The following is a 14,887-nucleotide window of genomic DNA, read 5'->3' as shown; positions in this document are numbered from 1 at the left end:
ATAATTTTAGTACTTGTACTTTGGGTCAATTGAGGGCACTTTCCAGGTGTTTAACCCTAATTTGATGTGTATTGGCAGCTTTCGGGCCCATTTTAAGGTGTTGTGTATGCATTTTTTTTGCCCCCCCATTGAATCCTATGGCGTTCAGTAACTTTCGACCATCATTCAACGAATAAATCGGCGAATATTGCAAATTCGGCAATCGTAATCCGAATCGAATATTAAGACATTCGCTCATCTTTACTCCTAACCAAGAGGACGACTGTCCATGCTCTCCTCATAATCCTCCTCCTCTTTCTCATTCTCTCTCTCTTCAGGCCATCCACGCTGAACAAACTGTATGACAGTTGTGTGGGTAGTACCGTCTGTAGCCCAGGAAACGAGCTTCTGATCCTCCTCCTCTTCCTCCTCCTTCTCCTCATTATTACCCAATCTGCGTTGGTTTGAGATGATATGAGATTGGGCTGTGTGGCATCACCCTGTATGGTTCCTTGCTCCATCTCATCATGCTCCGCCTGCAATGCCTCCTATTTAATTGTGAGCAGCGAACATTTCAGTAGACAGGAAGCAGGATGTTGACGCTAATTATGGCGTCATTGCCGCTCACCATCTTGGCAAAGTCCTCAAAGTTTTGGAGGACGGAACAGATGTCTGACATCAATGCTCACTCATCACCTCTAATATGCGGAGGCTGACCTGAATAACGACGGGCGTGTTGAAGCTGGTACTCAACAACTGCCCTCTGCTGCTCACAAATCTTTTCCAACATCTGCAATGTTAAGCTCCAATGCATGGTGACATCGCACACTAGTCGGTCAGCTGGAAGCTACCAATGCTGCTGGAGCACAGCAAGGGCGGCGGAAGCTGTAGATGACTTTCGAAAATGGGCACAGATGCGGCGTACTTTGGCACACATCTTAGGCATATCCAGGTAGGTTTTGAGAAACCGCTGAATCACTAGGTTAAGCACATTGGCCAGGCATGTGTCAGCTTACCTAGCTTACCCAGCCTCCACCAGGTTCCAGACATTGTCACACATGACCATGCTTGGCTGTAGGTTCACCAGTGACAGCCACAGATCTGCTTGCTCTTTTACAGCTGTCAACAACTTTGCAGTGGTGTGCAGTTTGTCACCAAAGCATATTAGCTTCCGCATAGTCTGTTGCCGCTTGGCCAAGGCCGTGCTTCCAGATTACAACTGATGTGGTCATTTTGGACATGGAGTCTGAGGAGTAGGAGGAGGAGGAGGTGCAGAAGCTGTAGAATGTAGGGGCAACCCTGATTGTACCAAAGCCCGCAATCCTCAACGTCGGGAGAACGTGTTCCATCCCATGCTACAACTGGGTCCCGGCTTGTACTATTTTAACCCAGTGTGCCATCAGTGAGATGTACCATCCCTGACCACAAGCACTTGTCCATGTGTCCATGGCTAGGTGGACCTTCCCAGTAACTGCGTTGTTGAGAGCACGGGTAATGTTCTGGGACACGTGCTTGTGTAAAACGGGGATGGCACAGAGGGAGAAATAGTGGAGGCTGGAGACTGAGTACAAAGGGATGGCCGCCAAGATCAGGTTGTGGAAAGATTCCATCTCTATGAGCATAAATGGAAGATTTCAATTGCAAGCATTTGAGAAATGTGGGAGTTTAGTAGTGTGGCCTGAGGGGCGTTGCCTGCGTATTTGCCCTTGCGTTCAAAGGACTGGGGAAGGGATAACTAAACGCTGCGCTGGGACAAGGATTTGGACGTGGTTGCTGATGGTGATGGGTGCAAGTCTGCAATGACAGGTGCATGGCGAGAGGCATCTGAGCCTGCGTTATGGACAGGGGATTGGCGTGCACGCACAACAGCGGAAAAGGCACTGGTTTTACCCACAGACACTGTTTCTGGACCTTGACATTCGGCCCAATTAGTCGGGTGCTTTGATGTCGTGTGCCTGGGCATGCTGGTGGTGGTCAGGCTGGTAGTTTTGCTGCCTCTGCTGATGCTGGCATGGCAGAGGTTGTAAATGGCCTTTTTGGGGTTAACTTGACAGTCTTTAAAAAAGAGCTAGACTCTGGAAGACCTAATAGTTGGATTGGAAACTTCCCTCATGTTGGCGTTCCAGGAAACAGTTGCCCGCCTTGTGTCTGTGGTCACCACACTGCTTTTTCCTGCCTGTTGTGGTGCTATGCCTCCTTCATCCTCTGTGCTGCTTTCCTCGCTATGCATGTCACCATGCCAGGTTGGGTCAGTAACGTCATCCTCCACCGCCTCGTCTTCCACGTACGCACCCTGGGCCTACTCCTGATTTGCTGGCAATTGTGTCTCATCATCATCATCCACCTCTTGTGATAGTAATTGCACTTTCCCACCGTCACCTTCATGTGACCATGGCTGCTCAAATATTTGAGCATTGCTACATGCGATCTCCTCCTGCCCCGCTTGAAGCAGGTCAGTCAAGACACCCAAATGTATAAATGGAAAAGTGAACAGCTCTTCAGAGTGTCCAAGTGTGGGATCACTTGTCTCCAGGCAATTGGCATGGTGAGAGGAAGGAGGATCAGAATGTGGAATATGTGGTCCAGATGGTTACTGAAACTGGACCATGTGGAAGAAAGGGTGGTGGTGATGTCAAACTGACTGGAAGCATTATCTGCTATTCAACCAACAACCTTTTCACACTGCTATGGCTTCAAGAGTGGTGTTCCACTGCCTCGTATAAATTGGGACAGGAAGGTAGTTCGACATGATGTGGGTGTTTGTTGTGCTCCCTCAGCAGGTACAGTTTCATCTTGCTCATGGCCTCAGCCTCTGTATGCACCATCAGCATTTCATCCACTTACCCGTCCCTTGCCACACGCGATGCCCTTTTTAAATGGATTGTAAGATTTGGCACCCTCCAAAAAAGTGACGATTATTACCACAGTAATATGGGATCACGTCTGAAGACCACGGTTTTAGGCAGTGGCCTATTAGTAAGATATTGGTCAGTGGCCAAGTGTGAATAGGTTTGAACAACACACAACTGGCAGATTTTAATTGGAGTGTAATATTTGGGACTCTCAAAAAAAGTGACGATTGATACAACAGTAATATGGGATCACGTCTGATGACCACGGTTTTAGGCAAGTGGCCTATTAGTATGATATTGATCAGTGACCAAGTGTGAATAGGTTTGAACAACACACAACTGGCATACTTTAATTGGAGTGTAATATTTGGGACGCTCCAAGAAATGTGACGATTATTACCACAGTAATATCGGATCATATCTGATGATGGACAAGTTTCTCTGCTTCCACAATACAGCAATGCAAATAAAATTGAAAAAAATCTGGCTGTATTCTGCTAACAAGCAACTGGAGCAGTAAAATTGTGTACTCTATTGCTTTTTAAGCAAATAATCAGGATTAAGAGCAAAAAAAATTAGCCCTGATATCTATGGCTATGGATATCAGTAACAGTAGAAGACAAAACTTGCAATGGACCCTATTTTGCTCTATACAGTGTCCACGAACTCTGCCTGCCTAACTCCTTCTATCACCAGTAATAAATATATGCATCTGAATTATCCCTTAGAAGTACTGTTAGTTTAGATGTATATTGCTGTGGACTACCTAATACCTGACTAAATCAGCCGCCAATGCTCTCCCTCACTCAGCTGCAGCTCTCCCTACTCTGTCTGTCTGAAGGGTAGACTGTGACGTGCATAGGGTCACCGGGTCTTTTATAGACCCGATGCAGCTATGCAGCCAGCCAATAGCTGTAATGCCACAACAAACATCGCTGAGGCATTGCAGTGAGTGGAAGGCAATGCCCGCATGTCTATTCACTGTTGAAACAGCACCAAACATGCTGAGCAGGGACTTGAGCTCCCGCCCCAACATCCCAGAAGAACTCGCCGAGCGCTGAGCATTTCGAGCAGTGAGATGCTCAGGCGAGTACCGAGCAGTTGCAAGCACGCTCGCTCATCTCTATATCTTAGCTTTTTCTCTGTTCTCTAATTATTATATTGTTATTATTGTCCTTTAAGGAGCGATACGATCTGCTTTTTTCTTTTTGGCATTGATGTATTTATAAAAAATTTAGGGATTTAATTCAATGTCGTTGGAGATTTTTTTCCCTGTAGATATATTTGCTAGCTTGATTTCTTTATTCATTTCTTATTTAGGTCTTTATACTCCTGAAATACTATTTTTCTATTCTCGGCCTTCAACATTTTGAATGTCCTTTGTTTTTGTCTCATTAAACTTTGTACTGTCTTATTTATCCATAATAGTTTCTCTTTATTCCCTACAATCTAATTACCAGAGGGTATACGTTTTCTACATAAATCTAGTTTTATTTTCATAAACATGCCCTAATTTTGTTCGGTATCCCAGTTACTATGACATGGTCCCAGTGTACACAACAAGCTCTTCTCTTAATTTGTTGAAATCAGCTTTCCTAAAGTTCCAGGTTTTTACATTTTCCCTTAGGAGGCTTGTAGCAAACTCCAATTAGCAGCTTTCCATTATTGCCATCCCCATGTACATTTACCCATATTGACTCTACATTGTCGGAGCTCCCCGTAATGTCATCATTTACTTTGGATTTTAAAAATATACACACCCTCCCACCTTTCTTGTCTTTCCTGTCCTTTCTAAATGTAGTGTAACTCTCTATATTTGTCACCCAGTCATGGTTTTCATCCAGCCAGGTTTCTGTAATGCCCACTACATCATATATGTGACTGACATAAGAGTCTCGAGTTCATTAATTTTGTTTGCGAGACTTTTGCCAGCAGATATTTAATGCTATTAGTACATTTGTTACTCCTTATCAGCTCCCTACTTACATATCCAGGCCCCCCTAAATCCTCATTAAAACCCTACTGTCTCACTCTCTCTGTCTACTCTATATATCCCCTTATTAGCACAACTACCCTCCCCTCAGATCCTAGTTTAAAAGCTCCTCCATTCATCTGACCATTATTTCCCCAGCACAGCTGCACCCTCTCCATTGAGGTGCAGCTTTACCTACCATAGAGCCTGTAGCCGACAGAGAAGTTGGCCCAGTTCTGCATAAGCTCAAACCCTTCCTTCCTGCATGAATTTCAAAGCCACTTATTTTTCTCCCTAATCTCCTGCTGTCTTTCTAGTGACACTCGTGGCACTGTCATTATTTCTGAAAACACCACATTGGGGGTCTTGGCCTTGATCTTCTCTCCTAGTTCCCTTTAATAATCTTAAAGGACCTTCCACCTCCCTCTAACTTTGTCATTGGTACTGATGTGTACCATGACCTCTTGGTTTTCCATAGCCCCACCCAGCAATCTGTCTATCCGATCCATAATATGTCGAACCCAAGCACCTGGTAGAAAACACGCTGTTCGTCATTCACGGCCTTGGCGGCAGGTGACCCTGTCTGTACTCCAAATTATAGAGTCCCTGACAACCAACATCTGTCTGGCCTTTCTACAGCAGTCGTATTTCTAGTTGAAGGAGCAACATTCTTCTGCAGTGAGCCCAGTCCTGGGCCTGCATTCCTAACATTAGCCAAACAGGCATATTTAATAGGCTGTGCCAGACAGGACTGGGCTCCCTGGTACTTTTCCCCCTATGTCTTCTTCTAACTGTTATCCAAGTACCTACTTCTGGGTCCTGATCTTCCCCACTTCCACCCTCCTCCATATCACTGGCCTCAGCCAGCACATGCTCAGACAGCTCTAAACTCCTCTCTAGGTTTGCAATGATCCTGACTGTTGCAAGCTGCACATTTAGATCCAGCTCCTGGGCTTCCAAACATGCAACTCGCTTATATCAAGTGCAGACATATTCACCCTCAAACAGCTGTTCAAGGCATGCATACATCTCACAAGATGCACACCTGGTAGCATTGCCTATGGAGCACATATTAAATGAGGATAAACAATGCAGATAAAACCAGAAAAAACAATGGAAAGCTAGTAAGGAAAACACCAAACTTTTCTCTTGTGTTAAACTATGATATTGTATTTAACTATGCATTATCTGCCGCCTCCACACTTTAATATAGCCTCCGCTCTGCTCAGCAGCCTCACTTAGAGTAAGTGGAATTTGTAGTGCTCCAGACAGCACAACACAGGTGTCGCTCACAGCACAGGTGTTTACTTTTGGACAAGAGTGTGTTACCTTTCTTTGTTTTTCAGTTTGGTTTTGCTCCCCATGTGCACTAATAATGATCCTTTTTCCAGTTTACATTTTATTCTTCTGTGGAAGACTTTTGGTAGGTACTATTAATTGCATATTGAGAAGTTCCAAAAAGATCTTTTGTTTTAAGGTGCTCTATCTCTCATTCATGTAACTAACTGTAAAGATCTGAGGTTGTGGGTTGTAAATAATCACCTAGGCAGGTTAACAATGAAACAATATTTTATTCCTTACATCAAGGTTTTACATGAATTCCAGATAAATGACTAAAATACTGTTCTCTCAGTCCTCAAGTTCCCAACCCAGGATCAGTAGTTCCACTGCCTTTGTATCATGCGATACTCACTGTCTCCCAACATTTGGTTGACTCACAGATTTGATATCTCCAGCCAGTTTAGTCTGAAGCTACAGTCCATGATCCTCCAGATGACAGATAAGACGATGAAAGCACAGGTATCCTGTAGCAACAGTCCTTTAAGAAAGTTTAAATCCAAATGATAGATCCCACAACGGTAGCACATTTAGCCAGCCCAGTCCGTACTGATCTCCAAGACTCCATAGACCATCCATCCCAGGGCTACAAGACCTCAGTTTAGCTCCTCTCCCTTCAAGAACATTTCACACAATGCTGACTAAACATGTGTCTTCTTTTTCTCCTTAACTGGGATCAGCCCCCTCAAAACTAAATGTGCATTAGTGGAGGTATTTTTTCTCAGGCCGAACACATCACCTAGGACTGCATATGCGACTCCCTGTGGTGACGACTCCGCTGTATCTACTTTTCCCACATACGCAATGAGCCTAGTGGCAGAGAGAACAATGGCTAGAGGCTCCTGAGATACTAGTGACATTACTAAAATGCTGGACACTTTACAAGTGAAATTAATGCACATATTGATGAGCAAGCAGAACATTAATAAAACACAGCAAGAAATCACTAATAAGACACAACAATAAGATCGATGGCACCAGTGCTCTGTGCTGGAAAAAGTCTGATAGTCTTTAGAACATGGCCAGGTCCTCACACTAACCATTACAATTTGATCATTGTCAATGTCATTAAGAACCTTAAACTTTTTTTCTGTTTTCTACATATCAACATTGTACCCAAATTTTTGTAATAAAGGTCTTTGTTTTTAACTTTTGACCTCTTGCCGGATTTATTAATATATTGGGTTTTGTAATAACTACAACTGCATATATATACTACTAATATATTGGTCTTAATAAAGTTGACCTTTCACAACCAGAGATTCTAAAACTGACTAAATTTAGGACTCACAACAAATAAGTGCTGACCTTTTAACATTAAAGATGCTTGTAATGACTAGATCTGAGATTGACAACAGCATCAAGGTGACCCAGGCAGAGATTTAAAATCTATCGGAGCTTATCTCTTAATGTGCTACACTACTTTGTTATATTACCATGTATTATCTAGTCTAGAGTTTGACTGCTCATACACTTATTTGATAATCTCAGTGAAATATTGCTAAGTGCAAATAATACAAATCAAAGAGAAAAAGTGAATCAACCTTTATTCTCTTCAAATCGTTTTTATGGCCCTATACACATTAAACTATTGGCAACCTTGGTCGGCAGTATAATATGTATAGGAGCCTCCCATCTCTTCCCTGAAAGATGATGTTAGGGTAGAAAGCAATCAAGGATGTCATTGGACTACCAACCTGTTTGTTATTGTCATAGTTAGCCACCACCTGAGGAGTCTGCCAGTGACTCTCTTTGAGAGGAAAAAAGGGGTTGAGTACCTTGTTACCGTAGGTTGAAAAAAGATTTCTCTCATTGGGAAAAACAATATAGTCTTGTAGTTATGATACTTTTAATGTATAACAAAAACAAAATAAATGATGTTACAAAGCAAGCTTTTGAGACTTCTTTGGTCTCTTCCTCTTCCTCAGGCATGGTAGCGGAAGAGAACTAAGAAGTATCGAAAGCTTGCTTTATAACATCATTTATTTTATAGTTAGCCACTAGTTATGAGCGAGCACTAAAATGCTCGGGTGCTCGATGCTCGGGTCGAGCACATTGGAATACTCGGGTGCTCGACCCGAGCAACGAGCCCAATGTAAGTCTATGGGAAACTCGAGCATTTTTCTGGCGGTCCCCCCCGGCGGTCTGCAGAAGGTCAAAAATTGTCCAAATTCTATGGGAACAGTGCTCGATTAAATGTCAGGCAGGCAGAATATATAGGCAGACAGGCAGGCATGGTATATAAGAGGGTGCAGGAAAAATATAGCAGGGCACTTGGAACACAGTAGTGCCCTCCGATTTTCATGCACCCGTCTCTTTAAAAAAGCCGGAAATTCATCAGCGACATACACCGGTACCCAACAATTTAGAACAGAAAGAATAGAGCATCACACATAGATTAGATAGATAGAAACATGTCAGTCACATATATAATAAGTACAGTGACAGTGTTGGTTACTGTACTTGTCATTTAGTGTTAAAATAAAGGATTTATTAAAAAAAAAAATTGGCATGGGGTTCCCAGTAATTTTAGTCTCTAGAGGAGTCTAAGCAGACAGCTGGGGCAGATGTTTGAAGCCTGGGAAGCGGGTAATACCCACGAAGCTTCCCAGGCTACTAATATCAGCCCCCAGCTGAATACCTAGCATTTACTAGCTATTAAAATGGGGGACCCCCCAATAAATGATGTGGGGTCCCCCTTGTTTTAATAGCTAGCAAAGGCTAGGCAGGCAGCTGGGGGCTGATATTAATAGCCCAGGAAGGGTGCCATGAATATTGGCCCCCTCCCAGGCTAGAACACCAGCTGTCAGCCGCCCCAGCCGCAAGCACAGACATGCTTGCGCTCTGCAATGTCTCTGAAGGATGACAAGCTGGATGGCAGCGCTCTGCTACCATCCAGACTGTCATCTCAATTCCATTCCAGCGTGGGAGTATTCTCCTGCTCAAGCGGTGACGTCATTTGCCGTCACTGCATGCGCAGGAGAATTCTCCCACGCTGTCAGTGACGTGCATGAGGTGAGCTGAGTTCATTGGACATGAACTCAGCTCATCTGGATGCCGTCACAGCGAGACACTGAGGAGCTTCACAGAGAAGCTTCTCAGTGTCTGCGGCATGGCAAGCTGGATGGCAGAGTTCTGCTGCGATCCAGCCTGTCATGTCAATGTAGCACAGCTGAAGCCATCCTGGGAATCATGGAAAGGTAAGGATGAGGTTGGTTTATTATTTTACTTTTATTGCAGGAGATCGTTGGCTTCAGCTGGAATGGGCGTGACGGTAAGTAGAGTTTAATTTAGAACATTAAAGAATTGTGTCTTTATTTCAATTAAAGGACTTTATTCTGGGTGTTTGTGTTTTTTAACTTTCACTATGGGGTTAGTAATGGGAGAATTTTCTCCGCCCCTCCCATCGTACAAGCCCTGAGGCGCGGGGTACCCTTACAAGGAGTGCAAAGTTTGGGAAGATACTGAGGGAGTACCTTGCCGACCATACCAACGTCCTCTGAGATTCCTCTGTGCCTTATAATTATTGGTTATCCAAGCTGGATACGTGGAATGAACTGGCTCTCTATGCCTTGGAGGTCCTGGCCTGCCCTGCCACCAGCGTTTTATCAGAGCAGGTTTTTAGTGCCGTTGGTGAAATTAAACTGATAAGCGCATCCGCCTGTCAACTGAAAATGCTGACAGACTGACTCTTATAAAAATGAACAAGGGCTGGATTGGGCCAGACTTCTCAACACAACCCAATGATAGCAGCGTAACAAACTCAAATCCAGTGTCTTTTCTTGGGAAGTGCATTCCCATGCACCTTTTCACACCCACACTTGGGTATATTCTTCCTGATATTCACTGCATAGGCAAACACAATAGGAGACCCACTTCCATTAATGGGAACATTGTTTTCAGGAGGCTCCCTGACCTCCTTGTCTCTTCCATGAGGCATTAGAGTGCCTCCAAATTTTTGGTAACCCTTGCATTCACTGCATAGGCAAACATAATGGGAGTCCCACTTCCTAATAATGGGAATATTGTTTTCTGGAGGCCCTCTGACCTCCATGTCTCTTCCAAGGGGCATTGGAGTGCCTCCAAATTTTTGCCAATCCTTGCATTCCCTGCATAGGCAAACACAATGGGAGACCCACTTCCTAATAATGGGAACATTGTTTTCAGGAGGCCCTCTGACCTCCTCGTCTCTTCCAAGGGGCATTGGAGTGCCTCCAAATTTTTGGCAACCATTGCATTCACTGCATAGGCAAACATAATGGGAGACCCACTTCCTAATAATGAGAACATTGTTTTCAGGAGGTCCACCTCTAAGTCTCTTCAAAGGGGTATTGGGATGCATCCAAATTTTGGAAAGCCTTGCCACTCACTGCATACGCAATAACAGTATAGGAGACCCACTCTTTAGCAAAGGGAACAATAAAACATAGCCGGCTGATGGCTCTCTAAGAATAGTAAGGGCCGACTTCTGGCCTTTTAAGAATAGTAAAGGCCGCCTCATGGCCCTATAAAAATAGGCTTTGTGACTTTCAGAGTCCCTCCTTCATAAATGAAACAGGATGTGTCTGATGATATCTCACACACCACATGGCCAGATAAGGTCATAAAATGTTAAAATGACATTTCCTGGTGAATGCATTTTTCATGGTTGAAAGCAATGCAAAAGTTAAAACATGCATCAAAAATGCTATGTGTGAACATATCCCAAGGTGTCGAGGAGCATTTTTGTTTTTGGTTATTTATTTTACTTTATATACAAGTCATTACCCTGGAAAGGATGTTTCTTAAAATATTCATAATTTTTTAAATGACCTTTTTGTTAGGATGTTAGAAGGGTTAAAATTTTAGCAACAGTATTTCATTTTTCAATGACATATACAAAATATACAATATACAAAAACTGTACTTTAAAGGATCACTTCACATTTGAAGTGACTTTAAGGGGCCTATATGTCCGAAAACCTCCAAATAAGACTGTATTTTAAAAATTCTACCTGTCAATGTATTTAAAACCGCAATTCGAAAGTTTGATAAGTCCTTCAGTTGCGTCATAGGAATTAATGCAAGCTGGAAGAAAAACTGAATTTTTTATTCTTTTTTTACTAAAATGTTGCTTTAGCTTCCAGTTTTTTATTTCTACAAGGGAAAAGGAGAAAATGGACACCACCATTTGTTATCTTTTCTTTTGAATACATCAGTACCCCCAAATATGGTCAGAAACTACTGTCTGGCACATTGCAGGGCTTGGAATGGAAGGAGTGCTATTTGAGGTATGGAGTTAAAATTTTGCCGGAATAGACTATGGACAACAAGTCACATTTGCATATCCCACAGTGTTGAATCTGTACCCCTCAAGGACTTTACATATGGGTGTGATAACCATCTAGAACCCACAGTGCTTTGTAGAATTTTATAATATTTGACCGTAAAAATGTAATATTTTTTCCCTTCCATGAAAATGTTGCCTGACCCCAAAATTTCCCATTTTCACAAAGATAATTGGAGAAATTGCATAATACATTATGAGTTGCATTTACTCCTCACTAAAAAAGATACCTCACATGTGGGCAGAAACTACTGTTTTGGCACACGGAAGAGTTTAGAAGCAAAGCAGCAACACATTAGACCACAATTTTTGCTGCAATAGATTGTGGATGACATGTTGAATTTGATGAGCCCCTAAAGTGGCAAAAAAGCAGAAACACTCCACAAGCCTCTGTTTTGGAAATTGTGCCTCTCAGTTTAGTGCATGCTCCATTGGGGTTTTGTCTGGTCACATTTTTCAGAGATTTAAACGGAAATATTGATGTGTCAGCGTAGAACACAAGATAAATGTGAGACAATTATTGCGATCTTTGGGTGGCAAAATGAACAAATCAACAGCATTGCTTTTATTTTTGTTTAGGCCAAAAATAGTTAGCACGTTTACAGCAATATCATATTTATGTAGGTTTTTATGTTTTGATACTATCATTCACTAAAACAGGCAAAAAATATTGCCATTTATTTAAGTCTATCATTTTTTATTTTTTGCTAAGGAAGTTAAATGTGGGTATTTTCTTCAGGATGAGTTATACTTTTTATTGGTACCATTTTGCATTTGTATAATTATAGTAATACTGCATTACATGTTTTTTTTTAAGTTTTGCTGACCAATAAAAACTATCTTAAAGAAAAATGAAACTTTTTTTTATATAGCCATATTCTGGAAGCTATAACTTTTTACTTTTTCTGTTAATAGAGCTGAGTTGGGGCTAGTATTCTGCAGGACAGATTGATGCTTTCAGGAATATGATTATCATTTACATATGACTTTTGTTTCTGTTTTAGCCTACTTTCTATCAGTGGTGTGATGAAAAAATATTATTTTGCCATTTTTTTTTATTTGATGGTGTTCACTGTTGGGATTAAATAGTCTGCCAGCTTTATAAGTCAAGTTTCTCCAAAGGCCACAATACCAAATATGTGTACTATTTTTGGTTACTTTGTTTCTACATGAAATAGAGTATTTATTGTGGTAATAATTTTCCATAAATGTTTTGTTTTTTATCTTGTGGGGTCCCTCTATGCGACTTTAACTTTTATTTTTTTGATCCCTGGCCTATTGTATTTCAATACATATTGTGAAAAGGTCACTGGCAAAGTACTGGAGAGATGTGTAACACTAAGAGTGTTAGCTCCAGTGATATATGCATAGAGAAAGTGTTCCAGCACACAAAGTAAATAAAGGGGTTAATCAGACATCTTAGTGCTAGGGTGATTAAACACCTGTAGAAAGAGTGTAATTCAGAGGATAAAATCATAGCCTTTGGGCTCTCTCTCACTTGTGATTAAATTGGACGAATGCAATCCGATAAAAATCGGATTGCAGTCGGACTAATTTAATCCTATGATGGTGTGCTCAGTGGCGTTTTTTTTCCAGCTCCGATCGGATTGTGATCGGGCAGGAAAAAAATCGCAGCATTCTGCGATTGCATGCTGGATTCGGATCGCACGCACCCATATAAGCCTATGGATCACATCCGATGCTCTCGCATTGGATGCCATAGGCTAGTGGGACCCTGGCCTTTCAGAGCATTTGGTGTAGGGTGGGCCTGGAGGCACAAGCTCTAGAGCTGTGATGTTCAAGTTAAGGAAAGATAAACCTTGGGTTTTTTTGCTCCTGAATTGGGTGTTTACCCATAGCAACAAGGACTGTGCCATATGTTTTGGTTATGTTTTGTTTTTCCTGCTAGGCCAGGAGGGCCATGTTTATTTTTGCTAACATTGCTGTAGTTTATGCACTGCAACAAAGTGAATCAATCTACCACAGTTGGTGTTTGAAGTGCGGGCAAGATCCCCAGGAAGTAAGTGTGACAGCTATGGACAGACTGCATGTCCTGGGTGAAGGCAGCTCTGAGCAGGGAACAGTGGTCAACAAAATGGAGGAGCTGATCAAGCACCTGGTCCAAAGCCAACACCAGCAGCACCAGCAGCACCTGCATCAGCTGCAGCAGAACCAGGAGCAGCAGTTCCAACAGCAATAACTGCAGAAGCATCATGAGCAGCTACAGCAGCATCGGGAACAGAAGCAGCTGCATCTACAGCAGCAGCATCAGGAGCAGCAGCAGTAGCATCGGGAGCACCTGCAGCTGCAACTGCTGGCACAAAAGGAGACAAGTAAACTGCTTATGCAACAGCTGCAGCAGCAGCTTCAACAGTGCCAGCAACAGTCGACAACAGCAGCAGCAGATTGATTTGCTCACAGAGTCAGTTCATGGCATGGCAGTGGCTCCAAGTCCAATGTCAGCTGATGATTTCTCTGTGCCATAAGGTGATGAGGAAAGCCTTACAAAAAATTACCCCGGGTGATGACATAGAGGCCTTTTTAACCATTTTTGAAACTGTCACCGATAGAGAGAAACTCCCGCCAGAGTAGTGGGCGGAAGTCCAGGCGCCATACTCAATGGGGGAGCCACAAAAGGCCTACTATGATTTGGCTTCACAGGACGCCAAAGAATATGAAAAATTGAAAACAGAAATGTTGTGCTGGGGGTGACAACGGGTCCACCGCTGAGCATATCACTGTGACAAAACCCCTCGCTCCCAAATGTTTGATCTGCTGCACCTTGTCCAAAAGTGGTTACAGCCTGAGTCCTCTACACCAGCACAGATGGTGGAGTGAGTTGTAATGGACCGGTTTGTGTACTCCCTTCTGAGCCCGATGCAGATTTGGGTTGCCCAGGGAAATCCCCAGAATGCGGATGACTTGGTCCATGGGGAGGCAGCCCATTCCATTCTGGGGGGTGGAGGATAAAAAGGGGATGGGGCGTCTAAAGTCCAAGGGGGCGACAGAGGTCATGCCAAGGCCCTCATCGAGGGATGTAATTTGCTGGAGATGTCACCGTCCAGGTCATATAGCAGCCCATTGTCCCCTGACCACCGAGCAAATGGACTGTAGCATGGGTCGCCGGTGTTCCTTCTATGCATATCCAGCTTGCAGTGTGGACTGTGCACCCAGCAAGGGGCCCCAAACTTGTCCTACAACAGTGAATGGCCTGCAAATGACTGGACTACTAGACTCAGGAAGTTTGGTGACCCTCATAATGGCCACACTCCCTCTCCAGTTGATCCCTGGGAAGAAGGTTGGCGTCCACTGCATTCACGGGGATGCTAAAGACTATCCAGTTGGCCAGAGTGGTCATTAAAATTGCCCAAGGTACTGAGTCCCATGAGGTTGGTGTGGTCCCGGATTTGTTGCACCCAA

The sequence above is a fragment of the Phyllobates terribilis genome, unplaced genomic scaffold, assembly GCF_046119375.1.
Source record: "Phyllobates terribilis strain yellow unplaced genomic scaffold, ASM4611937v1 Scaffold_2__4_contigs__length_985480577, whole genome shotgun sequence".
In the NCBI taxonomy this organism is placed as follows: domain Eukaryota; kingdom Metazoa; phylum Chordata; class Amphibia; order Anura; family Dendrobatidae; genus Phyllobates; species Phyllobates terribilis.
This window is presented reverse-complemented; position numbering follows the sequence as displayed.